Genomic DNA, 27747 nt, shown 5'->3' on the forward strand with positions numbered 1-27747 from the left:
GTGCTGGGTCGAGGGCCCCTCCCGGAGGATGCCCAGCTGCCAGTGCTATCAGAGCACCGGTTTCCCCTCGGGTGGCACGGCACAGGGAGGGAGTGGGCTCTGCTGAGGTCCGGCCCTGCTGGGTTTAACAGCGTCTCCTCCAGCCAGGGCTGCGGTGGGTGAATAGGCCCCTCCTGGGGGTGGCGGGGACCCAGTTAGCACCCAGTGGAGCCCTGCTCCAGCTAAGCGTCTGGCAGACAGCAACACGCCTGCTGCCAGGGCCCTTGGCAGACCTGCAGCCTCCCGTGCCCGCCCCCGCACTTCAACCGTCCTCCATGACCTCCACAGCCCAGGCAGGAGGCTGAACCCAGCCAGTTACACCGTCACCCTCCCCCAGATACGCAGACCTGACAGCGCTGCCGTGGTACGGCGGGGCTGGGCACCGGGCCAGCGGCGGGTGTTTTATTGCAGAGCAGACGCACCCAGAGGCACCCGGGCCACTTGGGACTGCAGGACGGCTGGTTGTTGCCGGATTGCTGTCCTGCTGCTCTCTGCAGGCTGGTGTGTTATTGTAGGGTCGGCCTGGGGGGCTGGCACAGGGGCACACACATTCCTGGGCCCTGGGATCAACATGGGCCATTGCTGGGACGTGGGCGTCGCTGGGACGCGGCTCGGGGCGTCGCTGGGACGTGTCGCCAGGATGCGGCTCGGGGCGTCGCTGGGACGTGGGTGTCGCCGGGACGCGGCTCGGGGCGTCGCTGGGACGTGGGTGTCGCCGGGATGCAGCTTGGGGCGTCGTTGGGATGTGGGTGTCGCTGGGACGTGGCTCAGGATGTTGCTGCTCAAAACTTTTTTGCTTAATATTTTTTTAATTGGAAAATGGGGATTTGACAACCGTGATTTTTTCACTGAAAAATCATTTTCATTGTAATTTCCAACGAAACCAACAACATCCCGTCTCTCTCTCTCACACACCCACTCACCCCTTTTAAATTGCTGCAAATCTCATCTTGTGTCCCACCCCCGGCACATTCCCCCGTGGAAGAAGCGGAGGGAAAGTTGTAAAAAGTGAGGAGGAAAAGTGGGATTTTGCCCAACAAAACGAAAAAACCAAACCAAACCAAACCAAACCAGGCTGGGAAAGTTTCCCTCAAAACACCCGCGTTCCGAAACATTTCACAGAAACCGAAAAAGCTTCATCCCAACCCCCGCTTCTGCCCCCGCGGCTCCCGTGAGGCCGCGCCGCGGGGCGGGGCCGGGGCCGGGCAGGGGGAGCCCGCAGGCCCAGCCCCGCCGGGAAGCGCCCGGCCCGGATTGGCCGGGGCCGGGGGGAGTCTCCCATTGGGCTGCGGGAGCCCCCGCCCCGGGGCAGCGCCTCCTCCGACGGGCCGGGGGCGGCTCCGGCAGCCCGGCTGGGGCGCGCCGGGGGGCGCAGTGAGAGCCCCGGAGCGGAGCGCAGCGCGCCCGGCCGCCATGGGGCTCCCGGCCCGGTAACGGCGGGGAAGGTAAGAGAGCGGGGCGCCCAGACACCGCCGGGATGGGCGCGCAGCGGCCAGCGGGGACCCCCCGGCCCCTTTGCGGTGGGGGCTGGCGCGGGGGCCCCCGGTGGAACACGAGCGATGCGCCGCTGTTTGTGCTGCGAGCCCCGAGCAGCCCCCGTGGCCCGGCCCGGCCCGGCTCGGTTCCTGGCCGGGGGATTGCGGCCGCCCCGGGGGGAGCCGGACTCCCCGCAGCCCAGGGCTGCTCAGACCCGCCCCAGGGACAAGCCTGCGCTGCCAGGTGCCACTTGTGGGTCCGGAGCTGACCCAGATCTGACCCGCCCCGTGTTGGGGGTCAGGGCCGCAGGGGGCTCGTGGTGGGGGCTGGGGCTGCGGCCGGGGCTGAGTTTCGCTCCGACCTGCAGCGGGAGCAGGACCAGAACCACCGTCGCGAAGGGAAGCTCAGGGGCCAGTGGATCCCGGGCCCGGTGCTGCCGCCCTGCTGGCTGCCACACCGCGGGCTGGCGTGGGATTGGGCTGGGCTCTGGACGGCGCCGTCCTCTCGGCCCAGAGCTTGGCCCGTGTGTTTGCACCCATGACCCAGTGTGTTTGTGCGGGCACAGGTCACTGCGATGCCGTCCGCCTGGACCAGGGCTGCTGGGTGCAGAGGGACCCTCCAGCCAGCCCCTGCTTTGGCCCACCGGTGCTTGTGAGGTGGATCCCGTGACGGGCGCCAGGCTGGGCCCAGGGCGAGGGGGCAGGGTCTCTGCTGATCACAAGGCAGGGGTCCCAGCACGCATTGCTCCCTGAGCCCCACAGGGCTGGGGGGCATCCCACACGGGGGCCAGCAGAGTGGGGGGCACTGGCAGAGCTCAGGGGGAGCCTGGCACGGGAATAGCAGGGGGTCATGGCTCAGCGTTGAGGGACAACTGGCACAGCTGGGTGTGGGATGCTGACCCCGCCCTTCCTCTGCCTTTGCCACTGTGCCCTGTTGGCCCCAGCTCTTCATCTTGCAGAAACCGAAGGGGGAAAATCTGACACGCAGATGAGTCCTGATAAGTCGCTTTTTCCCTGGCGGGTGAAGTCCTTGGGCTCGGTGGTGGCACGGGGGAAGGGCGCTTGGCCTGTGTGGCGCCGATTGTGAGAGATGAGCGAGTGACTCATGCTGATGGAGACACTTGCACCCAGCCCCGGTTCCCTGTTGTAGCTGCTGGGTTTGTGGGAAGCCCCTGCACTCAGTTTAGCCTCTGTGGCCCTCCTGCTGCAGAACATCCAGGAGCAGAGCCAGGCCCAGCCCTGCCTGGCAGCTCTGCTGTCTGTGCCCAGCCGAGCTCTGCCTGGGGGCAGTGCTGGCTCGGCAGAGAGCCCGGCTCCGTGGGGAACGTGTCCCCTGGAGAGCAGTACAGGGCTGGGAAGCAAAGGGCATCGGCATCCACCAGAACTGAGCCCAGGTTTCCACTGGGACATGTCATAGAATCACAGAATATCAGGGTTGGAAGGGACCTTAGGAGGTGTCTAGTCCAACCCCCTGCTCAAAGCAGGACCAATCCCCAACTAAATCATACCAGACAGGGCTTTGTCAAGCCTGACCTTCACTTCTAAGGATGGAGATTCCACCACCTCCCTGGGTAACCCATTCCAGTGCTTCATCACCCTCCTAGGGAAATAGTGTTTCCTAATATCCAACCTAAACCTCCCACACTGCAACTTGAGACCATTGCTCCTTGTTCTGTCATCTGCCACCACTGAGAACAGCCGAGATCCATCCTCTTTGGAACCCCCCTTCAGGTAGTTGAAAGCAGCTATCAAATCCCCCCTCATTCTTCTCTTCTCCAGACTAAACAATCCCAGATCCCTCAGCCTCTCCTCATAAGTCATGTGCTCCAGCCCCCTAATCATTTTCATTGCCCTCCATTGGACTCTCTCCAATTTTTCCACATCCTTTCTGTAGTGGGGGGCCCAAAACTGGACACAGGACTCCAGATGAGGCCTCACCAGTTCCGAATAGAGGGGAATGATCAGGTCCCTCGATCTGCTGGCAATGCCCCTACTTATACAGCCCAAAATGCTGTTAGCCTTCTTGGCAACAAGGGCACACTGCAGACTCAGATCCAGCTTCACGTCCACTCTAACCCCTAGGTCCTTTTCTGCAGAACTGCTGCTTAGCCACTCCGTCCCTAGTCTGTAGCAGTACATGGGATTCTTCCATCCTAAGTGCAGGACTCTGCACTTGTCCTTATTGAACTTCATCAGGTTTCTTTTGGCCCAGTCCTCTAATTTGTCTAGGTCCCTCTGGATCCTATCCCGACCCTCCAGCGTATCTACCAGTCCTCCCAGTTTAGTGTCATCTGCAAACTTGCTGAGGGTGCAGCCCACGCCATCCTCCAGATCATTAATGAAGTTATTGAACAAAACTGGCCCCAGGACTGACCACTGGGGCACTCCACTTGATACCAGCTGGCAACTAGACATGGAGCAGTTGATCCCTACTCGTTGAGCCTGACGATCTAGCCAGATTTCTGTCCACCTTATAGTCCAATCGTCCAGCCCATACTTCTTTAACTTGCCGGCAGTGTCAGGTACATTGGAGCCTGGGGGCTCCCTCTCCCTCCCCCAAACCGGAATGTCCCTGGGCATTAGCCACGGGCACTAGATTGGGAGTCTTAGGCCAAGTGCCGTGGGGAGGGGGGGGCTGCCCCTTACAGGGGGAATGGATCAGAGGCACTGCAATACAGGGCACTCATACCCACCTCTGGGTGTGCACCCACTGAGTAGGGGCACGCTCCCATCTCCCCGGGTGCAGCTCGGGGGCCCCCATCTCACTCAGTGGGGCAGGACTCCCAGATCCCTTCCCCACGGGTGCCCGTATGCAGCTGGCTGACAGTGGATGGTTACGCTGCTTGTGTGATGGATGCGTCTCTCTCCAAGTACCCGTGCAGCCGTTGTTGCCAGAGCACCTGACTGCCTCCCCATTGCTGGCACATTGCCCCGCAGGCAGGGCAGTGTCTCCCATTGTACAGACAGGAACCGAGGCACAGAGTAGATTAAGTGACTTGCCCAGGGTCAGGTAGGAAGTCTGTGGTGAAGCAGAGACCTGAATCCAGGTGTGTTGGGGCGCCAGTTTAGTGCCCCACCCACTAGCCCTTCCATCCCCGGGGAAGTGCTGCAGAGGGGAATAGCTTCCACGTCAAGGCAGGAGACGCAGGCCAGCGGTGGGAGCTGTCAGTGGCTCTGAGTGTCGTAAGTGCTCCATCCCCCTCCCCAGCTGGTGGCTGAGTGTCCCTAGCAGAGGGCGGGGCGAGGTGTGAGTTCGGGGGCAGAGGGTGAGGATGTGTTCTGCTCTGGCTGGGATCTGGGGGTTGGCAGTGGCTCTGGACGAGCTCAGGCTCTGGTTATGCTGGCACAATCATTTTGTGACGTGGTTCTCCAGGCAGCCCCCTCTGCGACCCGACAGAACCATGTTGCATACAGCGCTGGCGAGACGGGGGGCCCACGCTGGCGAGATGGGGGGTGGCATTGGGCCTCAGTCGGGATGAAGGCTGCTTGGATTAGGAGCAGCCGCTTATTAACATCCCATCAGAAACTTGTCCAAAGTTTGATTTTGTGTGTGCACATGTGTGAATGCACAGACCTATGGGGGGTATATTCCCGTGAGCACGCATGGACATGGACCCACATGGTGGGGGTGTATGCCTGGGGGCGCACATGGACACAGACCTACGTGGGGGGGGTATGCACGTGAGCACGCACAGACCCACGTGGGGGGGGGTATGCCAGTGAGCACGCACGGACACGGACCCGCCTGGTGGGGGGTGTATGCCAGTGAGCACGCACGGACACGGACTCGCGTGGTGGGGGGTGTATGTCTGTGAGCACGCACGGGCACAGACCCGCGTGGTGGGGGGTGTATGTCTGTGAGCACGCACGGACACGGACCCGCGTGGTGGGGGGTGTATGCCAGTGAGCACGCACGGACACGGACCCGCGTGGTGGGGGGTGTATGCCTGTGAGCACGCACGGGCACGGACCCGCGTGGGGTGGGGTGTATGCCTGTGAGCACGCACGGGCACGGACCCGCGTGGTGGGGGGTGTATGCCTGTGAGCACGCACGGACACGGACCCGCGTGGGGGGGCGGTGTATGCCTGTGAGCACGCAGGGACACGGACTCGCGTGGGGGGGCGGTGTATGCCTGTGAGCACGCACGGACTCACGTGGGGGGGCGGTGTATGCCTGTGAGCACGCACGGACACGGACCCATGTGGAGGTGCACATGCATAACCCCCCCTCCGCCGCAGTGATTTTTCCCTGTGCTGTTCCGCTAAAGGAAAATCCCTCTCAGGGGAACTGGTTGGACGCCGGGCCCACAGGACAGGGAACTTCCCTTGTGTCCATCTGCCCCAGCTTTGCACTTCCCTTTTTTTCCAGAGAGGAGTCTGAGCTGGGGGTGAATTCGGGGCATGTCTGAATCTCAGGGTTTGGGGCAGGGTGACCAGACATCCTGATTTTATTAGGACAGTCCCGATTTTTGGGTCTTTTTCTTATATAAGCTCCTATTCCCCCCCCCATCCCCGTCCCGATTTTTCACACTTGCTGTCTGGTCACTCTAGTTTGGGCTCTATCCATTCCAGAGACTTGGGCCAGGAACTGGGGTGCAGGCAGGGACTGCCCCAGATGCCGAGTACAACGGGCCGTGACCCGGCTGGTGCCTTTCCAAACCCAGCAGTAAGTAATGGCTGCTGGCTCTCCGGGGATCTCTGGGCTGGTTTTAGAGGTGATGTTTTCGTAATGAGAGTGACAATAGTTTGAACATTTTCCATCTGGTTTTGTGCTGTTTGTAAAACCAATCAAAAAAACCTTCCGTGAAAATGTTCATTTCATTTGTAACTTTCCTTTTTTGGATGCAAAACCAAGACTCGTTCAGTTGTTAAAAGTCCGGCAGTGTTTGGGTTTCAAAGAAAAAGCAAATGGTTTGTTTCTTCAGAATCTCTTTGTGGGGAATTTGCCCGCTCTGAGGCAAACCGGGGACCCGGGGAGAGGGATGTGAAAATCGGCCCCTTCCCATCCAAACAGTGCGAAAACTCTGACACAGGCTCTAAGGCACATTTTCTCCGCAGTGTGACACACACTTCTGGGGGCAGAGGCCGTCTCTTTCTTCTGCCTTTGTGCAGCACCTCCTAGCGTGACTGCGGCACGACAAACGATAAAATGAATCGAGTTTCACCTGCACTCCTGTGGGAAGAGCTGCAGCATTTCTGCCTTTGCCCTTGTCATTCACATGGTGAGCCCAGTTCTCCCTCAGACTCTCTGCACCCCGCAGCCACATTTCTGTCTCTCTGCCCCCGTCACTCATGAAGGTGGGAAAATGTGCCGATGTCGGACAGTTGTTTCACTGATGGCCTGGCCTAGATGTTGCTGCAGCCAGTGGAAAGGCGCCTGTTGACTGCAGCGGAAATTGGACCAGGGTCAGCTCTAGACAAGACTGTGTGGGGATGTGACGAAGTGGGGCTGTTCTTAATGTTTCCTCTCAATACCCTGTGGGGGCCTCAGTTTCTGGCCGACACTCTGTCTTCGTGGCAACTAATGGCCTAGGCCCTTCCCCCTGCAAGGGGATGCTAAAGGTGTGGGAGAACAAAGAGATCAGGTGATCTTCTGGCTGGGAAAGAAACAAAGGCCAGAGAGGAGGGGCTGGAGGGGGTTTTAGTTTGGGGCTGGCTGGGGACGAGGAGTGAGGACTGACGTGGGAGTCTGGCTCGCTGCGCCCCAAAGTGGACCCAAGTAAGGGGTCCGGTTCGCAGTACCTACAAGCTCTGTTTTAGACCCTGTTCCTGTCATCTAAATAAACCTCTGTGTTACTGGCTGGCTGAGAGTCACGTCTGACTGCGAAGTGGGGGTGCAGGGCCCTCTGGCTTCCCCAGGACCCCACCTGGGTGGACTAGCTGTGGGAAGTGCACGGAGGGGCAGAGGATGCTGAATGCTCCAAGGAGAGACCCAGGAGGTGAAGCCGTGTGAGCTTCTTGCCCTGCAGACAGTCTGCTCCAAGGGAGAGGAGGCTCCCCAAAGTCCTGACTGGCTTTGTGGGGAGCAGTTCCAGAGCATCGCCCGGGGACTCCGTGACAACTGGTGGCAGCGGTGGGATGTACTGCACCCCGTGAATGGCGCTGCTTGCAGTAAGTGACTGGGGAGCAGTAAAACAAAGGGGGGATAATGAGGACCAGACATGCTGAAGGCTCAGAGAGGGAGGGTTTCAGGGAGCGGTTAACCTCTGGGAGCGTGTGACTGGTGAGAAGGACTGTTGGAGTAACGGGGTCCCCCGGAGGACTGCAGCAAGCAGTCTCAGGGACGGAGGAGCTTGCCGCTCGACCCTGGGAGAGAGAAGGATTTTGCAGTAGCAGGGTTCCCCTGGGGATTGCAGGAGCAGTCCCAGGGCCGGAGGAGTCTGCAGCTTGACCTTGGCAAAGAGGTGGTGACCACGAGAAGGGCTGGCACACCAGGGGTTCTTCCTGGAAACCATGGGGGAGCCAAGAGCACACAGGCCTCTGAGTCCAGAGCAACTTGGGAACAAAGACACCTGTTCAGAGGGTGGCCAAGGTTAAGATGGGGGCTCTTAACCAAAAAAGCCCAAATTGCAGCCCTCCAAACTGGAGCACTGGGAAAAGACCCAGTCCCAGTTTGAACCCCAGGGGTACTGAGGTGGCAGAAGGGCACAGGCCGCATAAACCTTCCCACAAGCAGCCTGCAAGCGCCATCAAGCACAGCAGACCCACGGGAGGGCCTGAAACTGGACTGTCCTGGTGTAACTCACACCAGGAATGGGAGAGATGCTGGGGCATCCATGAGAATGTTGGTGGGTTCGAACTTCCCCAGGTCACTGGCTGAAGTGACCCTGCTCAGTTCGGTCTCGAAGGGGGGAGAGATGGGACCAAGTGGGACTGGTTTTAACGTTCCCTCTGAATACTGTGGGGGGACCTCAGCTCTGACCGACCCTCTGTCACCTGGCAACTAATGGCCAGGCCCTTCCCCTCTGCAAGGGGATGCTAAAGGTGTGGGAGAACAAAGAGTTCAAGTGACCTCCTGGCCCGGGAAAGAGACAAAGGCCAGAGAGGAGGGGCTGGAGGGGGTGTCAGTCTGGAGCTGTTTGGGGACAAGGAGTGAGGGCAGACATGGGGGTCTGGCTCGCTGGGCCCCAGAATGGACGTGTCTGAGGGGTCCTGTTCTCTGTACTTACAAGCTCTGTTTTAGACCCTGTTCCTGTCATCTAATAAACCTCTGTTTTACTGGCTGGCTGAGAGTCACGTCTGACTGCAAAGTGGGGGTGCAGAACCCCGTGGCTTCCCCAGGACCCCGCTGGGACAGGCTCACTGTGGGAAGCGCATGGAGGGGCAGAGGATGGTAAATGCTCCAAGGAGAGACCCAGGAGGTGAAGACGTGTGAGCTTCGTGCCCTGAACAAGTCTGAGGAGAAGAGGCTCCCCAAGGTCCGGCCTGGCTTTGTGGGGAGCAGTTCCAGAGCATCGCCCGGGGACTCTGTGACAGGAGAGCTTCAGAGGAACTGAACACAGCTGGGTGCCTGGGCAGTGTCACAGCTGGTTAAACAAGTGCAAGGACGGCAGGTTGGAAGGATGCTTTCAAACGATCACACACACGTTCTGGGTTCAGTTGACTGTAGCCGCTCAGGAGAAATATCCAGGCATCATTGTGGGCTGCTCAGTGACGTGTGCAGCGGTGGACAAAAATGCAGGAAAGTTGTTAGGCCCCACTGAAAGCGGCCTGGAGAATGCAGCTGAAAATATGGTGAGGCTACCCTCTAAATCAGTGGGATGCCCTTACATGGGAGAGCGTGTTCAGTTCTGGTCCCCTCATCTCAAAAAGGATAGAGCAGAAATAGAAACAGGCTAGTAAAAATGATTGCCAGCCTGGAGACACTGCCTTAAGAGGAGTCTGGCAAAGACCAGGGCTATCACACCGAGCAAGGAGTGCTGTGGACGAGTACAGCGTGTGGGGTGGGGGCGAGTCACTGGGCGTTTCTTTCTACCCTATCTTTTAACACAGGAACAAGGCGACGTTCAGCAAAACTGAAAAGCAACAAATTCAAAACTGCCCCAGGACAATGTGTTTTTAAGTAACGTGATAAACCTGTGGAACTCACTGCCACAAGGTATCGCTCCAGCCAAGAGATTAGAGGGACTCAAACCCTGAATAGTGAGGATAGTGACATGTGTTGGGGAACCAAATCTATAGCTTAGGATACAAACCTACCACCGTCTGATAGGGTTAGACAGAAACGTTCCCCAGACGCATGTATGGCATGTGGTCGTTCTCGGAGTATGCCATATTCCTCCTAAGTGGGGCACTGGTGGGAGAGGGGACTGGGTCGGCCCCAGTGAAGTCCATGGAACGGTATTCCTGCTTTGACTCACCCAGAGCTTTCTGCAGCACTTTCCTGTGGGGCTCAAACTCCACACAGGTTGTCTCAGCCCCGACATTATTAACAAAGTTCTTTGTGGGGAGGGGAGGGAAGGGGATATAGGAACATAAGAATGGCCATACTGGTCAGTGCAGTGATCCGTCTAGCCCAGCATCCTGTCTGCCAGTAGTGGCCAGTGCCAGGTGCCCCGGAGGGAATGAACAGAACAGGGAATCACCAAGTGATCCATCCCCTGTTGCCCATTCCCAACTTCTGGCAGGCAGAGGTTTAGGGACACCCAGGGCATGGGGTTGCAACCCTGCCCATCCTGGCTAACTGCCACTGATGGACCTGTCCTCCAGGAACTTGTCTAGTTCTCTTTCAAACCCAGTTATGCTTTTTTCTGCTTCTAAAAAGAGTGATTGAGACGATTTTTTTTTCTGCACAATTAGCAAGAAGAGCAAAAGGACTTTGACGCCAGCCTGGGGCTGTGGCGAGCCCTCTGCTAGGAGGTGGCAGGTGAGGAGAACAGTGCTATTCTGAGTGCTGAGCAGTGCGGGGGGGGGGGCCCATTTGGGCACGTTCCTATGCAGAGGACGCAGCGCAGAACATTCCCGTAATGCTCCAGTTGGGGCCTCTCGGCTGTTACCCATCAAAGCCCCGGGCCTGACCTGAGCTGTGTGTGAGCTGAATTCATTCCTTGCAGGCTCAGGGCTCTGGGGAGCGGGAGTCTTTCCAGCGGCGCCCATGGGTTTTGGATCCAGCCCCAGATCTGAGACGCTGCAGATGGGCGTGACCTGCTCTCGCTTAGCGTCTCTCCCTGGGGTTGTTGCCTTTGTGCGTTCTCCAGGGCTTTGCCCTGTCTTGTGTCATGGCTCCCCCGTTTGCAGCCTCCCTGGGCCATCCGGTGCCATCAACTTTGATTTCCGACCACAGTTCAGCTGAATAACTGATGGCTCGAGGCAGCCTCCAGCTGCACCTAGGCAGCCTCAGGTTCCCGGTCTTGGTTCCCTCCCACCTTGGGGTGCTTTGCCTGTTATCATGTCCTCTGAGTGCTTACCGACCGTTACCCTGACCCGAACCCCGCCTAGCCATGTCTCTTCTCAGCTCCCTTGTCCTCTGCTCTGAACTCCCTCCAGTTTCTCCATATCTCGGGGTCCCGACCCAGCGCTGTATCTCAGGCCTGGGCTTGGCTGCCCCGTGATTTTGATCCTGGGTTTGCTGTACACACGTGGCTGGCCGGGTATGAAGTCCAGTCTACACTCAGGGGACGACTGTAGCAGCGTCCCATGGGTGCAACTGTACAATCTCCCCGGCCTGAGAGACGTGACCCTGGAGCATGGACCTCACAGTAGTTGACTGAACATGCTTCAAAGAGCCCAGCTCCAGTCACCGAGTTTCCCAGACTCCGCTCAGGAACTTCAGCCGAGGCCTCGCTGCAGCCCAGACGAATGCTTTAAACCAGCCGTCTCCAGCCTTTCTGTCGCAATAGCGTAGTCATGTTCCCAGAAGAGTGTGGCGGGCGCCGGACGACCAGCTGCCGAAATGCCACCAAGAAGCAGCAATGCCAAGAAGTATCGCCGCCGAAATGCCACTGAAAAGCAGCCGCATTTCAGCCGTGACGCTTCTTGGCATTGCCGCTTCTCGGCCGCATTTTGGCAGCGGGTTGTCCGGTGGCCGCGCTCCTCGGCGGCGGGTTGTCCGGTGGCCACGCTTCTCGGCGGCGGGTTGTCTGGTGGAAGCGCTCCCTTGTCAGTAGGTGGGTGCATGTAAATGCACCGGCGGATGCCATGGCACCCATGGGCACCCCATTGGGGACCACTGCTTTAAAATGGCAGACAGTTGTAAAGCCTCCATGGAACAGAAAATGCCCAGCACTTGGCAGGGGAAGCAACATCCAGACTTCCAGGCTGATCCGGCCTGGCCCTTCTGGCGTGGCAGGTGTGGTGGGAGGCACACGCAGGCAATGGACCTTTTAAAGGAGCAGAACCGTTTTCCCCGGCCAACAACATTTGTAGTTGTGCATGAGAAAAGTCTCAGCCCCGAGGGACCCAGCAGACTGCCTGGGTGAGCTTGTCTAGCCCCTTCCAGCGACTGGAGGTGCCCAGATGTTGATGGCCGTGCTGAGCACCATGGAAAAGCCCCAAATCCTCCTCAGTCACCAGAGAGGCCTTCACCCCGAGCCTGGAAGAATCCATTGGTCACTTTTTCTCTGTGACGTTAGTAGACTTCAGGGCAGGCCCCACAGCATAGCCTGGGCCAGGGACCCGAGATCAAGTCAGCAAAGCTGCAGGCACGGGTGGGGGGGGGGTGTTTATCAGCCGGAAGATTCCTCATGGCTGCTGGCATTTCAGCCATCTCCCGTCTTCCCAAACAGCCACATGCGGCAGCTAATGAACCCCGGGTGACCCGCCAGATGCTTTTCAATTGACAGGCGAAGGGCAGCAGCTAGATGGGTCCTGCAGAAGCAGCCTGTGCAGGCTCGGGCCTCGGGGAGGACAATGTAACTGAGCTCCTGGCGGAAAAAATATCGATGTGGTGACCTCATCCAAGAGCAATCTAAACAGAAGGTTCAGTGCCGCAGTGCTTGGGTGGGATCCTGCCTTCGCACATGTGTGAACCAGTCCGGATTTACACCAGTGCCAGAGAGCAGAATCTGGCCCTTAGCCATCTTCCTGCTCTGTCCCAAGTTCCCCCCAGGTTGGCCCCCTTTGGAGCATTTGCTGAGGGTCGCCCCTCAGAGGAGAGGGGGCTTGGTGGCAGCGGCTCACGGCCAGCGCCAGCGGGAGGCTCTCCCACCTGCTGGGAGCAGGGCTCGGATCTGTCCAGCTTTCATCGGGAGAGGCCTGTTCTCTCCTGTCCAATACAGCCCGAGAGGGCACCTCCATCCGGCCTGAGCCTGGGGCGTCTGTCGCATCTTCTCTCCGCACCCAGGGGCCAGCGCAGCATCGCCAACCAGCTGGGCCCCCCAGCGACCCGCCTGGGCTGATCACAGGGTTCCCATGCGCCTCTTGGATCTCTCCTGTCTGATCGCTAATGGCTCCGAGGTCTCCAGCCAGTTTCAAGTATTCCTGGCTGTGTTTTCCTCAGGCCTTGCCGATTTGCAGGGAACGTCTCCAACCCCGCAGGGTCCCAGAGCCGGGCTCCAGCCCGAACCTGGGCGTCTACGCAGCAATGAAACAGCCCCGCAGCCCGAGTGGCTAGCCCGGGCCAGCCGCGGGCGGCTACTTACTGCATAGACAGACCCTTGGCCAAGTAGCCCTGAGTTGCTTGTTCTCCTGGCCTAGCCGCCGATCTTACCCCATGTGCACGGGTGTAGTCGCTGTGTTAGTCGTCCAGTCGCTGCTGCTGGAAACGGAAGGAAACCAGCTGTTTAACCCTTCGCCCATTGCTGAGGTTTTCTGTCATTGGCTTTCCCTTGCTGAGTAACGGGCCTGCCCCGTCCTTGGTCTTCCTCTGGCTTGTCGTGTACTCGTAAAGCGGTCGCTTGTCTCCCTTTGCGCCCCTTTAATCTCACTTTGGGCCTCGGCCTTCCTCATTTTGTCCTTCCAGGCTCGGGTTCATCCTCCGTAGTTCCCCACCCACCTCTCAGGATCGCTCGGGCCCCCGTCCTGCTCCAGCTCTGCGTCTCTCATCAGCCTACTGAGCTTTACGGTGCCAGACGCAATTACCAGCCTGTGTTCCCAGGCGCTGCGTCCTCTAGAGAACCGTGTGCGTGTGACAAGGGCAGGGCTGGGATTCGGCTCGGGGGAGTGGCTGCTGCTTTGGAGCTCCAGCACGGTCATCCCTTGAGTAGGTTAGTGTCAGCGCTGGGGGGGGCTAGTGTGAATGGGGGGGGGAAGCGGAGGTGAGGGAGGCTGGAGGCTGAGTGCATCGGTGGTTGTGGCACCTGTCAGGGAGCAGGGGGGTGTGTGTGTGTAAGTGTACATGGGGGGGGCATACAGGTACAGGAGGGGGTGGTTTGGAAGCTGATGCCAGGTTCTGTCCCCACAGGCCCATCCATGGGGACAGGTGAACTTCAGAAATTGTCTCTTACTCTGCTTCCAAATAAATTGACCTCAGACCCCAGGTCATGTGACACCGTTAACAGCCCATCCCCCCAAACCCCACCGAGGCACGTTCCTCGACCAAGGGGAGCCCTTTTGCGCCTCTGCTTCCCAAGCCCCATTCCGGCTCGCTTCCTGCTCCAGGTTTAAAGAGACAGGGCCCCTCTCCGCACCCCCAGATTGGGACTGGTGCTAGGTTGCCGCGATGGTGCTTAGTTCCCGCTGTTGCTCTGATGCCAAGCGTCCCAGCTCTGCAGCCCATTGCAAACAGACGGGTAGGGCTGGGAGCTGCCCACCCGCCAGCCACGCATCTGAGCGTGCTTAACCCCTGCACCCCATGTGCTGGTGTGGCCACCTGCTGCTGGGAGAGCCAGGGGGGCCCAGCAGGCAGCACTGGGCTGTCACGCGGCCTCTCTCTGCTCAGGCTGGGCGCTGTCCGACGAGGGCCGGTGGCACGGGAGAATGGTAGCCACAGCACTAGAGATGGGTCCTTGCAGGTGTGGCATAGCAGTGCCCCCTGCTGGTTCACCGCAGCACCGCCCTCAGAAAGTCACCACCTTCCTGACTTCTCTCTTATGTGAGCTTGGGGGTGCCAGCCCATGCCCTTGAGTGGGCACTGCGGGTAGCCCCTGTGTCAGCATCCCACGGACAGTCTGCACGGTGCCCCGAAGGTGCCCAGCAGCACACACAGCTGGTCCAGACCTGCCCTTTCCCTCCAGCTTTGCCAAGGGAGATCAGCTCCTGGCCATTCCAGTCCGGGCCTGCTCACTGCAGCTCTCCTGGTGCCCCTGAGCCCCCCACCAGTCCTGAGCTCCCTATATCCAGCTCTGCCAATGGCCCTTAGTCCCAACCCACAGCCACCCGGTTACTCCAGGTCCTGGGCCATTCACACACAAGCAGTACTGATTCTGCCGGCTCTTACCTGGCTGGGAACAAACCGGGGAAGGGATGGTGGCAAGTGGTTCTCTTCGTTCGCAAATGGCCAAGGCAGGATTCGATCCCAGGTCTCCAAGAGCATCAGGCTCATCTGTTAATTGCTGAGGCACCCAGCACCTGCCTTCCATGGGCTGCTAAATGCAGCATTTGCCTTTTTAACACTCAAGCTGTAAATCTGTGCAATTTCCAGGCAGGTCCTTCGCACGGGCCCGCTCAGCTGGGAGCCCCGGGTTGGGACACTCCCCGTGGTTCCTGTGGCCTCGTGGGCAGAGGAGAGCCGCGGCCGCAGAGACCAGAGAAAGGAAGCTAATTAAACCCTAACGAACACACGCTCCGGTGCCTGGAAGGGCCCTGAGAGAGTAGAATGAATCACACAGCTGGGCATGGCTAACTCCGACTTTCTCTGCTTGCCTGCTGTCCAGCCAATGTGTGGCCACCCTCCCCCTGGGCGGGGAGTTGGTTAGAGGGCATGGCAGGGCAGCTCAGGTGCCGGCCCAGCTGGGGCATCACTGGTGAATGCACGGCGAGGAGTTGGGACAGGCTGTTTCCACCCCAGGCTGTTCGCTATTTGTGGTGCATGGGGGCAGATTTTGGGTCCCGGGCTGGGCACATGCCCCATGTCCTAGCGCGCTTTCCCCTGGGGGTTTGTAGCAGAACGGTCTGTTGATGTGAAAGCGTGGGGTCTGGTGAATCTCTTACACCCGTACCCAGGGTCTGTGCAAATGCTTTTGAATGCCACGGGCAGAATCCAGGCGTGAGCAGCTGCAGACACCTGCATGGGGTTTGGATTCTGTCTGGACTAGTTCTAAAACGGGCCGCGAGATGCAGCATCTGCAGAGCCCAGGGCCAAATTCCCCCTGGGATAGGCCGTGCAGCGCGCACAGACTTGGCTATGGCTGTGTGTGCAAACGAAGGCTTTGCCATCGAACGTGCCCTGGAGCAGGTGCAGTGGTGGTAGCTGTGCACGGGAGTGTGAGCACGTGTGTTTGTGCATGTGCCGTTCCCAACGGACCATTGGCCCTTCGAGTTGTGTGTCCCCCCCTCTGTGTGCAGTGGGTCGGCTCTGAGGGCTTGGCATTTAGTGACACACATATCTAGCACAGAGAAGGGGGAGTTAGGGCCAGGGTGACCCGCAGGGCGGAGACATGGAGGCCACGGTGCAGCCTCCCGAGTCCAAGTGGCTGGGGCCCCCCTCCGAAGAGCCGATGAGAAAATCCACGGTCACTCCACCACCTTTGCTGCATTTCCACAGCTCAGTTTGGAGGCTGCACAGAGGGCCCCGGGAGGAGCCGTTTCCTTCTCAGCTGTGATTATGATTCTTTACATCTCGCCAGCCCTAGGTCACCCAGTGCTTCGCCCAGCAGGTTACATATCCATTTCACACGGGGGAAACTGAGGCACCAAGCTGACGGGAGAGGGGGCAGACCCAGAATAGAGCCCAGGCATCCAGACTTCATATCCATTGTCATCGTCCGTCCCGTCCCCCCCCCAACCAAGGTGGGCCGGAGTTGCTTCCTGTTGCAGGGAACAGCAGAGCAGGGCATTAGCAGCTCCCTGTGCTCCACTGGGGCTGCGCTGCTCCAGAGAGGTCACGAGGCGGCCAGAGGTCTCTGCACGCTGGTGCTCAGAGATTTACGAGTGTGCACTGGGGCGCGGCCTCCCTGGCAGCTTCCGCTCCCACAGGAATCCATCATCAGCCCTGCACGGTTCCTGTCAGGCCAGGAAGCCCCCCCCCCCCATCTGCCCTTCGCACGCACCCCACCTCTCATGCTGCATGGCCCTGCAAAGCAAGCCCCTCGCTGCATCCCCCGGCAGGCTCCAGAGAGTGAGCAGAGTGGGGGTGTGGAGACGGAGAATGGCAAGGCAGAGGGGGAGAGAGGCCAAGAGGGAGAAAGGGGGAGAGTTTGGGGGACCCTCAGCTGCAGCTTGTGAGATTCCCCTGCAGCCCCCAGCTCTGCTAGGGAAGCTGGCAAAGGGTGCTCCTGAGAGCCCAGCATGTGGGCACGAAGCACCCTCCCCCCTTAGCTTGTGGGGTGAGGTCCCCCCTGCCAGCATGGCCCAGGGCTTGGAGGGAGTCAGGCTACCATGCCCCCTTGGGTGAAGTTTTTGAGGGTGCCCAGGCTGGCCTCCTGCTGACCTCCTCCCAGCATGGGCCCTGGCTCACTCCCCTCCAGGAGCTGGGCACATGGGGTGGGCAGGGAGGGAGTCTCCGGACTAGGAGCAGGGGGCTCACAGCCTTCCCCAGATGTGACTTTATCTGCCCGGGGACTGCAGCCAGTGGCAGGACCCCGCTAGCTCCAGGGGCCGGCCACCCGCTCGCTGCCAGACAGTTAATCCTCCAGCCTGAGCTGCTAACGTGGACACATTCTGGGCTGCCGGGTGCAAAGGGGGGCAGGGTCCCAGCACTGTGAGCTGGGAGGTCCCAGTCTGTGGTCTCCCCCCTCCCCGAAGGCTGGTGCTAGAGTGTGTGGGCAGGGAGCCCTTCTCTGAAGAAGGCACCAGAGCCAGCCTAGGAGCGGAGGGGGAGGTGCCCACCTGTGGGGAGGGGTACCCGAGCCTCTGGCATGGGCTTGAGGGGGGACACCCAGGGCACCGGAGAGCCAAGGGAGGACGGAGGGGGGCAGCACCATCCCACGGGCGCTGTTGGAAGAGACCCCAGGGCCTCACCCAGGGGCCTGTCCCAGTTCTGCAGTCTCGGGGCTCCATTCTCCCACCCGGAACCCTCTGGCTTCCCCCCCCGCCAGCTCCATCCCAGGCCTGGCCAGGAGCCCAGGCTCCCCCATTCAGATGGGAAGGGAAGGTGCCAGCTGGGGGGGGCTCTTGGGTCCAGAGCCAGGACCCCGGCCTTGTGCCTCAGGCGCGGCTTGCCAAGCAGGAAAGGGCAGGGACTGTGCTGAGGGACCTGCGGCTGCTCCCAGCCGGGGGGCCAGGCAGGGCTGGGTTGAGGGGGCGGCTGCAGAAAAGTGAGGCCTGGGGGAGTTCAGGGCTCCAAGGGAGGGAGCGGGGCTGGCCGGTCCGGATGAAGCACCAGCCGGGCCGTAGCTCCACGCTGTCGGTGCTGGTTTCGCTCAGCCCCGCGGGACGGACGTGTCACCCCAGCCGGTGGTGCTGGGCTCTGGCCACTAGCCGGCCCCTGGGCTAGCAAGAGGCTAAAAATCCGGGGCCCCTCGGAGGGGGCCAGCGTAGTAATATTTAAGAACCAGACAATCCAGCAGGAACCTCCCCTACCCCACCCCTACCCCCAAGACCCCCACCCCGGCTCACTACCCCCCCCCCCCCCCCCCCGGTCAGGAGGGACTCGCCTGCTGGAGCCGGGGCTGGGAGCTGCAGCCACCGAGGGTGACCAGACAGCAAGTGTAAACAATCGGGACGGGTTAGGGGGTAATAGGGGCCTATATACAAAAATGCCCCCAAAATCAGGACTGTCCCTATAAAATTGGGACATGGGGTCACCCTGCAGCCGCCCGACGCAGGTGGGAGGTGGCCCCGGCTGAGTAGAGGCTGGCTCGGGTGATGACCCGACACCTCCCGTCCTCCCCTGCCCAAAGCAACCAGACATTGGATGTCCGGTCAGTAGATCTGACTGGACACTGCTGGGTCCCCTTTGCGACAGGACTTTCCTGTTGAAAGCTGGGCACCTGGCCACACTTGCCCTTCGTCCCCTCCAGCTAGCACGCGCTCCATGGCCCCTGGCCACCCTCTGCTAGCTCTCCAGATCCCTGGGGCAGGGATGCCCCATGCACCCCTCCCCGGGAGGCTGGGCCCTCTCCTGGAATCAGGCCCTGTCTCCCAGAGGCTGCTGAAGCCAAATGGAGATTTTGGGCGCTAACAGTCTGGCAGCACAGCAGGATTAAGGCGGCTTCCTGCCTGCCCTGGCCATGGACCGCTCCCGGAAGCAGCCAGCTCCAGCCCTGGGGTTCCTGGGGGCAGGGCAGGGGGTCTCTGTGTGCTGCCCCTGCCCTGAGCACCAGCTCTGCAGCTTCCATTGGCTGGGAACTTCGGCCAATGGGAGCTGTGGGGGCGGTTCCTGTGGTCAGGGGAGCATGCGAAGACCCCCTGGTGCCCCCCCCCAGGAGCCACTGCCAGAAAGGTGTGTGCCTGTCACTTTTGGGATCCGCTGGAGGTAAGTGCTGCCCCCTCACCCCCTCCTGTACCCCAGACCAGAGTCTGCACCCTGCACCCCCTCCTGCACCCCACTGCCCTGTCCCAGGCTCAGCCTCCCGGAGCCACTTCCTACACTGTGAATCCTCCAGCCCCAGGTCAGAGCCTGCAGCCCTTCCCACACCTCCACCCCGTGCCCCAGCCCGGTGAAAGTGAGTGAGGCAGGGGAGAGCAGGCGCTGGAGGGAGGGGGGCTGGAGTGAGAGGGGACGGGGCCAGGGTGTTTTGGGTTTGTACCATTAGCCCGTTGGCAAGTCACGCGGTGCAGTGCAGCTCTCCTGGAGCCCAGCCCTGGGCTCGAAGCTCATTTTAAACGCCCGCCGAACACTGGCGGCTTGTTCTCCCTGGCGCGCGCGGGAAGGAATAGCTGTGGTGCAGTCCCAGCTGTGTCCAGACACCTGGGCTGGAGGGGGCAGGGTGGAGCCAGAGCCGGTATGTGCTAGCTAAGGGAATGGGGGGAGGACGGGGGGAGAGGACACACGGGGGGTGACGGGAACTTTACTTAAGACGACTCTTCAAAGTGATGTGCTTCAGCTTTTCGGTGGTTGAACCTGGGCTAGGGGCAGGGTTTGGCCATCCTGCCACAGGTCCCTCATCCCAAAACTGGAGCATCCCCACGGGCCAGCCCTGGACTCCCTATGCTGGCAGGTGTTTGCCTGGAGCCCCCCCCTCTCTGTGCCCCCACGGGCCCAGCCTCCTGGGAGGGGGTGCGTGGGGCATCCCTGCCCGTGGCAAACACAAAGGGGCACGTTGACGCTCCTCTCTGGCTGCCTGCAGGAGAGTGTGGAAAGCCCATGGCACAGAGAGCCTTGGTCAGCCCTGGTGTAATGTCACTGACCGCCCTGGGGTCACACCCGCCTGTCACCGTTTTGCATTACCGCCTATGCTGGCTGTGACTGGGGTCCACGCCCCTCCCCCCGGATCCCTGCACTTGGCCTCCAGGCTGGCAGCGCGCGGCTGGCTGGCTGCGTTGCTCCCTGAGAGACCCGAACGCGGGCGAGACCCAAACCCGGGGCCAAGCACAACACGGAGCTGGCAAAGGCTGTGCTGAAAGCGGCTCCTTGTCCATCCTCTGCCTTTGTCAGCAGGACACTGAGCTGGGGAAGCTGGGTTCTGGCCACTCCCGGGCACGGCCGCTGCCAGGGCAAGGATTGGAGGGGCTGGGGGGAAGGAGCGAGTTGCTTACTGTGTGTCTGGGCCTAGCGGTCAGAGCAGAGGGGCTGGGAGCCAGGACTCCTGGGTTCTAGTCCCACCTCGGACGGGAGCGTAGTGCAGTGGTTAGAGCAGGGAGCCAGGACTCCTGGGTTCTATTTATACCTGTGCCACTGACTCTCTATATGACTTTGGGCAAATCATCTCCGTTCCCTCTGCTGTCAGAGGGGGGAGATGATGCCTGACTTCCCAGGAGGAGCTGGGTGGGTTCTCTGCTCTCCGTTCGGTGCCCTGGGCTGTCCTGAACCCATAGATATTAGCAGTGTCTGAGCTGGATGCCCAGATCATGCTGCCAGCAGCACCCCCTCCCTTCTCTTCGGGTGTCCCTGGGGTGAGGAGGTTTTACCAGCCCCCCAGCAGGGAATCAGCCCCTCCCATGTAAGCATGGCGAGGGCACATGGGCAGCCTGAGGCATAAGGCCCCTCTCTGCTTGGAGAGCCCTGGGGGGGAATGCATTGCCTCCCTTCCCTGTGAGGGGAGCGCGACTGCCCTCTCGTGGCTGGGCTCAGGGACAGGACAAAGGATCTGCTACTCCTAACCCGCCTCGAGGGGACCGCCCTGGCTCGGCTGGCCGCAGCCTGCACTCCCAGCTGGACGGCTTTACTAGCAATGGTGTGTTGCCTGCAGGAAGTGGGTTGTTACTCCTGCCTCACCAGCATGGGGCATCAAGCAGCGACCTGTGGACCCCCAGGTTTCGGGGGGGGGCAGGGAGATCCTGCTCCAGCTGGCCACACCGGTGGCCCCTGAGTGGGGCTATTCCAGCTGCCTCTCCTGGTGACCCCACCTGCACCCCATGAGGTGAGAGGCCTTTTCACTTTCTGCTCCTGGCCAGGCCTGGGTTGGGAGGGGGCGATTCAGCCTGTGCTCAGCCAGCGAGACTCCCCGGCCGCCATCTCCTCCAGGCGTGCGGCGTGAGGGAGAGTGTCTGTCTGCGTCCACGCCAGGCTTGTAGAGTCATCAAGTGCATGGCCAGAAGGGGCCAGTGTGGCCATTGAATCCGACCTGCTGGAGAACGCGGGCCAGAGACCTTCCCCCAGGACTCCCCAGAGCAGATCTCTTCACAAAACAGCCACCCGGGAGTTAACAATGGTCAGGGGGTACATTGTTCCAATGGTTAATGACCCTCGTTAACAATGTGCCTGGATTTGTTTGGCTTCAGCTTCCAGCCCTTAGATCGTGTTAGACCTTCCTCTGCTGGACTCACGAGCCCTTTCTTGCTCCCCATGTAGATTCTTATCGATCAAATCGCCCCGGAGCCTTCTCTGTGTCTGGCCTGCATTCTTGCTTCCCAGGTGTATGTACGTTTATGTTTAGCTGTATTAAAATGCATATTATGTTGCTTACGGACTGACCAAGCCGCTTGGTATCAGTAATCTGCCCCCTTCAGTAATCACCCCTTCCCTAACCTGCGGGTTCATCTGTGAACGTTATCACTGAGGATTTGATGTTGTCTGCCAGGACCCCACTGGAAACAGACCCGCTGGATGAGGATTCCCCCTTGTCACAGACTCACAGGTTGTGCCCACTCTTGGCCCTGTGCGGTCCCTGGGGGGACCCCCCTTCAGTGCGACAGCCCTTCTCGGAGTCCACTCTCTCTTGGGGCAACCTCCTGGAGCCGCACCTCTCTGAGCCTTAGCATCCCTGTCTCCTGCCGTGGGCCCCCTCAGGGAGTCCCCTCGCTCTGGACCCCCCCGGGCCTCCTCACCCCCGAAGGGGTTGATGCAAGCCTGTTCTTTAGCCCAGAGTGACACTCAGCCAGCATAAAACGGGAGGGTTTATTGAGAGTTGAACACAGCACAGGAAACTCTCAGGCCTAGCCTTCCTCAGTCTCCCTTGCATCCAGGGGGGATCTGCCTGCTCCCCCTCTCCAGCCCAGAGCCCCCCCCCTGCTTCCCAGCTGGGTATCTGATGCCCCAGGCCCCACCTCTGTCCTTGTCTTCTCTCCAGGTAAACAGAGTCGCCTGGGCCTCCTCTCCCCTTTTCTGTCCTCTGGCCCCTCTGGCTGGAACCAGCTGGTCAGGTCACCGGGGTCCTCTCTGTACAGTCCATTGTCCTCCCCCTGGCTAGAACTGGCTGCAACTCCTGAGCTGGATCTCCGGGTCCCCAGGTCACCAGTCACTGGGGTCTCCATCCTCCAGGCCATTGGCTGGGGTCCCAAGTTCTGTCGCTGGCCCTCTGTAACAACAAACTCCCTCTCCCATCCGCTCGTTAAACCAGTAACACTCGGGGACACTGAGGCCCACCCCCTGACTGGAACTCACTGGAAAACCCAAGAGAACCCCCCACTTTGTCACCCAGCGACATTTCAGGAAGGAGCCGTTCCCCAGCTTTTACTCCATTTGCTGTGTGCCGTGGCTGGGTTCTGCCCAAGCAGTGCTGGAGGGTGGGGACGGGGCTGGAGCAATCCCTCTGTGGCGGGACGATCTCCCTCTTGCTGCCCCGTTTGCAGGTATGAATTGGCGTCTTCCCTCCCCGCCCCTGTCCCCACATCCCCTCCCCAGTGACATGCACCTGGGGCCGGGTTTCCCCCAGAGCTGAGTGCCTCCGGCTCCCAGCGGTTTTGGGGGGTGGGGGGAGTTGGGGGACAGGGAAGGGGGGGTCTCTATTCTCCTCCCAGCCCAGGTGCCGGGCATGCTGGGAGATGGAAGTGCTGCAGGACTCGCTCCGAAACAAGGCTGCCCTTTTACAGTCCCTCACGCCCCGCTGCCAGCTGGGCCCGGTAGTGCCAGGGCTCAGCCTGACAAGGAACCTCGGCCCAGTCCCGGGGCCCAGCGGGGGAGAACGTTATTTTTCTCCTTGGTTTTTAATAGCTGTTTTCTGTAGCCTAATTGGCTTGGCTTGAGCGGCTGCCAAGGCAAACGCACCTGAGGGAAGCTTGCTTTACAATCTGTGTCCGCAGACTCCCCCCTCCCAAACACCAGCTGGGCATCTGGCCTCTTTTAGAGGGGCCGGGTGGGGGCCGGCCTTGCTGATGGGGGGAGTGCTCCCGGCGCCGCAGCAGCTGTGTGCGTCCCATGAAGGGCCGTCTGTGTGAGGAGGCGAGAGGCCGGGACTGCGTCTGGGCACGTGCCAGGACGGTGGTCATGTGGGGGTCGTTCCGGAGATGGGGCAGAGCCGACACCCCGAGCTGAGAACAGAGCCATGGCCTTGCCCTGATTTTCACATCGGGCTGATCTGTCCCCCAGGCTGTCGCAGGGCTTGGAGCGAGAGCAGCAGGAATGTCTCACCCGGGCGTAAGGGGCAATTCTCCTGCTGTCTGCACGCAGGTACTAGGTACCTCCGTGCTGGGCGGCATCGGCTCTCCAGCCAGCTGGGGGTTTATAGGCTCGTCCGGCTGAGCGCACGTCTAGGGTGGGGAACTGCTATTGAAAATGGGGCCCCTTGCAGCCCCGACGGGAATCTGGGCCCCGCAAAGCCTCTGTCACACCTAGGCAGGAAAGGGGGCTGTGTAATGGGCCAGGCCAGGGAGCCAGAGGCCTGCTTTCCCTCACCAAATGCTCACTTAGGCTGAGCTCGCTGGGGCAGGGTCCCTGCCTAATCTCCTGCCATGTCCCTTCTGGCACAAAGCACATTTGGGGCTCACCGAGTCATTTCTTCTTCTTAATGAGCAATGGCCACCTCTCGGTGGCTCACTGTGGCCAAGTCACTTAGTCGCCCTGTGCCTTGGTTTCCCCATCTGTGTCCTGAGCATGGTTCCCTGACCCTGCTTGCAGAGTGACAGGCTGACTAGATGCACTTGGGTTTGTGAACCCCTTGGAGGCCCGAGGAAGGGGAAGCACCGTGCAAGCTGCGGCAGCCTCTGGGTGAGTGGCTACGTCTCTGCTCCTCGTGGAAAGCTGTGAGCGGCCTGGGGCAACGCGGGAGCATTGTCTGCTGCCAGATACTCTCCCCACACATTGGGGGCGGAGGATAGTGAACCTGCAGAGTGCGGCCTGGCCCAGCTTGAATCAGTGTCCGAGGTGTTGGCTGTGGATCAGGGTGCTCTGCAGATCAACTCCCGGACCCCCATGGGTCTGTGGGATTTGGCAGGAACCCCAGGGAGCACTGCCTGCCAAGCTGCCCATCCTACCCCTGCCGGGAGCAAAGAGCCAGGGAGCATAACCCGGGGTCGGGGGTAACTGAGCAGCTCTGCTCACACAGGTCTGATTGCAGGACTGGGGCCACAGCTGGCCCATGCGGTGCTGCTCCCTACTGGGTGAGTGTGTCTCCTGCCCCATCACATGCATGTCAGCTCCTGCCCTGGCTGTGCCCCCTCTGTGGAACATGGTGCGTGCGCCCTCACGTGGGGCCAGGTTCCCTCTTCCTGCTGGCTGAACGTTAACACTCCGTACAACTTTCCAAACAGGTCGTTCCCCGCCTTCCTGCTCTTGCCCAGCCTGTCTGATGGCCTGGGGATGTTCTCAGACTGGAGCCTGCAGGTCCCACAGGGAAGCCAGAGACGCTTGGGCTCGAGGGGGGGGCTGGATCTACAAAATGCCTGCGTTCTTCCTGCAGTGTTTGTGCAGTTACACACCATTGCAATCGGCTGCAGCTGATGGGGGTCAGAGTGCGTGTGAGACACCAGTGGAAGATAAAGGAGCTACTACTTCTGCTAGCTACAGATAGGCACCTTTAGCTCAAGTGTTAGGGGCCCTTGTCCCTGCAGCTGATGAGAACTCAGAGCAGGTTTCCAGCCCCGCTGCCCCCATGTGTGAGGAGGTTTCTGTAGCAATTGTGTCTGTTGTGCACAGCCATAGGGGCCCTGATTTTTGTTGTCCAAAGCTAGCGCTGGGCAGAGACCAGGAATTCCGTCGCGTGGAGGATTTGGAGATTTTGATACTCGGCTTCATTTTGAACTGGAGCGAAACGTGAAAACCTCGACATTTTCCAAAGGGAAATTTAAAAACAAGTTTTAGTTGATGGAAATGTTTCCTTTTTAACCCGTTGTGGTTACGCCCCTGTTCTGAGATGCGCCGTCGTGTAAAATCAGCCTGTTCACAACAAGCACTGGGAATGTTCCAGTCTGCACATGTGGCAAGGGGACGGTAGAGACCAGCTAGGGGAGGGAAAACCTTTGATTGGACCAACCTCTGTTAGGGAGAGAGAGAAGCTTTCAGGGGTATGCAGAGCTCCTCAGGTCTGGGAATTGAGCTGTTTGCTGGCCACTGCACCTCGAATGTCTCTTGCAATGCAGGTGAGCAACGTCCGCTGAGCGGTCCCTTCCCCCTTGCATTGCGCGGCGTACCTTCCTGCGGGTCCCAGGCCACTTCACCTCGAATGTCTCTTGCAATGCAGGTGAGCAACGTCCGCTGAGCGGTCCCTTCCCCCTTGCATTGCGCGGCGTACCTTCCTGCGGGTCCCAGGCCACTGCACCTCGAATGGCTCTTGCAATGCAGGTGAGCAACGTCCGCTGAGCGGTCCCTTCCCCCTTGCATTGCGCGGCGTACCTTCCTGCGGGTCCCAGGCCACTGCACCTCGAATGGCTCTTGCAATGCAGGTGAGCAACGTCCGCTGAGCGGTCCCTTCCCCCTTGCATTGCGCGGCGTACCTTCCTGCGGGTCCCAGGCCACTGCACCTCGAATGGCTCTTGCAATGCGGGTGAGCGACATCCGCTGAGCGGTCTGTTCCCCCTTGCACGTACATTCCCGCGGGTCCCAGCGCTGAAGAAGAGCTCTGTGGTGCACGACAGCTTGTCTGGGTATGAAAGATCTCACCTCAGCCCCCTTGTCTCTCTGATATCCTGGGCCCAACATGGCTACTCCAGCCTGGCAGACAGAAATGGGACGCAGGCCTTGGTTTCTGTTTGCAGAACCATGTGGATTTGGCCGCAGCCGCGTTTGCAACAGGATGGGGACCCGTCGGAGCTTTTCTGACTGAGAGGCCCCCTGGCGCAGGGTGATTCTTGAGCCCCGGGTCCGTGGCACTTGCTTCCAATCACACCTTCCTGTGCCTCGCTCCATGGCTGCACAGCTTGGCCAGGGACTCTTCTGAGCGGGAGGCGTCCTGCAAGGAAGTGGTGCCAGTGGATTAACTCCGGTAGCCATCGCCCCCCTTTTTTGTCATGCCGGTAAAGTCACCAAGGATAGGTTAAGTCAAGGGACCCCGGAGGGGCTGCACGGTGCTGCCAGGCTGCTGGAGACCAGGGCGGGGCAGGGCTGGAGGCAGGGCCCTGTGCCCAGGGCCAGCAGAGTCTGCCGCTGTCGGTGCCCAACTCTGACTGATTCCTAGCTCTGGGAGTGGCCATTGACAGTTCGGAGGGTGCCCCAGGTGCCCTGCCAGCTGCGCCTGCCCTCAATCCTCTGGCCACAGGCAGAAGCAGCTCAGTAGAGGATCTGGCCAGCCCCAGGCTGCTGGCATGTGGGGACAGAAGAGTGAACCTGCCCCCATTGAGGTCACTGGGGATGGGGGTGCCTGCCGGATCGGGCCCTATGTCCACCCTCCCTCTCCCTCTGGCTGACATGGTGATTATGGCAGGTGGCCGCAGGCAGCATCTGCCCACGGCTGGCTCCTGGCACGGACGCTGCGAGCTCAGCAAGGCGGTTGCCTGGACAGCTTGGAGGGCGAGAGCTGAGTGGCGGGGAAGGGACGGTGCTGAAGGCCATGGAGGAGGCACCGTCTCAGGCGCTGGTCTCAGCGCTGCAGACGTGGTCCCTCCCCACCCTGCCCTGGGGTCTTGCTTCCCAGGGGCACTGGCCCTGCATCCCGGGTAGGGCTGGGCTGAGCAGCGAGGACCCCTTTGTCCCCCCATCCCTTCTGTGACACTGTCTGCCCCGGTCACCCTCCTGCAGCCTGGGCAGCCCCCAAGCCTGTGGACTTCAGCAGGTGACAAGGGTGCTTGGCATCTGTCTAGCCACTGCGCTGTGTCCACTCCCAGGAGGGGTTTGGGAATAGGGGGGCGGGTACTGCAGCCCTGTGTCGTTCCACCTCTGCCTGACGACTGGCCCAGGTTGCTGCAGGCGCCAAGGAGCTCATGGGTCCTAGCTGGCAGGGTTGGTCCCCAGCAGCCCCCAGAGACCCTGTGTGTTTGGGGTCGGGGAGGGGTGTATTTCACCTGGCCTTGCAGGTGCCCAAAGGGGCTTTGTTTTGAAAGGGAGGGACAACACATGGTCAACTGCAGGCTCCCCTGTGCCCCAGCGCTGGAGGCCAGCTGTTTGGATTGGAGCCGCCTCTCTCCAGCGTTTGGCTGACCTGGGAGCCTTCGTGCTTGGAAGGGAGTGGAGGCTGTTTGCCAGAAAGCTTCCCAGACCAGACCACGGCTCCTTCTCTCCTGCCCACTGGTGGGGGAAGTGCTGTGGGGCTGGCTGGGGGCAAGACACGGTGTTGGGCAGGCGAGGGACGGAGGGCATTCCCCTACTCCTGGGTCCCGGGCGTGCCACCAGGGCAAAGTGGAAGGTGGGTTTGTAGTGGGATTTATTTAGGGCTCATGGCTCCAAAGGAGGCAGCTAAGTGGGGGCTGAGTGTCACGGAGTGTGGGGGAGTCCGGTCCTGCACCCCTGGGACTCACAGTGACTCTCAGCCAGCCAGTAAAACAGAAGGTTTATTGGACACAGGAA

The 27747-nt window shown here is 60.5% G+C and overlaps 1 protein-coding gene across 1 annotated transcript in view; it reads left to right on the forward strand.

The window, feature by feature from the left end:
* The first annotated feature begins 1433 nt into the window (after positions 1-1433).
* Positions 1434-27747, forward strand: part of IL11RA (interleukin 11 receptor subunit alpha) — a 75316-nt gene continuing 49002 nt past the window's right edge. The window contains exon 1 of the mRNA XM_030567681.1: positions 1434-1484. The gene's annotated coding sequence lies outside the window, so the exon portion shown is untranslated. The remainder of the gene's footprint in view (positions 1485-27747) is intronic.

This window comes from Gopherus evgoodei, chromosome 6, assembly GCF_007399415.2.
Source record: "Gopherus evgoodei ecotype Sinaloan lineage chromosome 6, rGopEvg1_v1.p, whole genome shotgun sequence".
NCBI lineage: Eukaryota > Metazoa > Chordata > Testudines > Testudinidae > Gopherus > Gopherus evgoodei.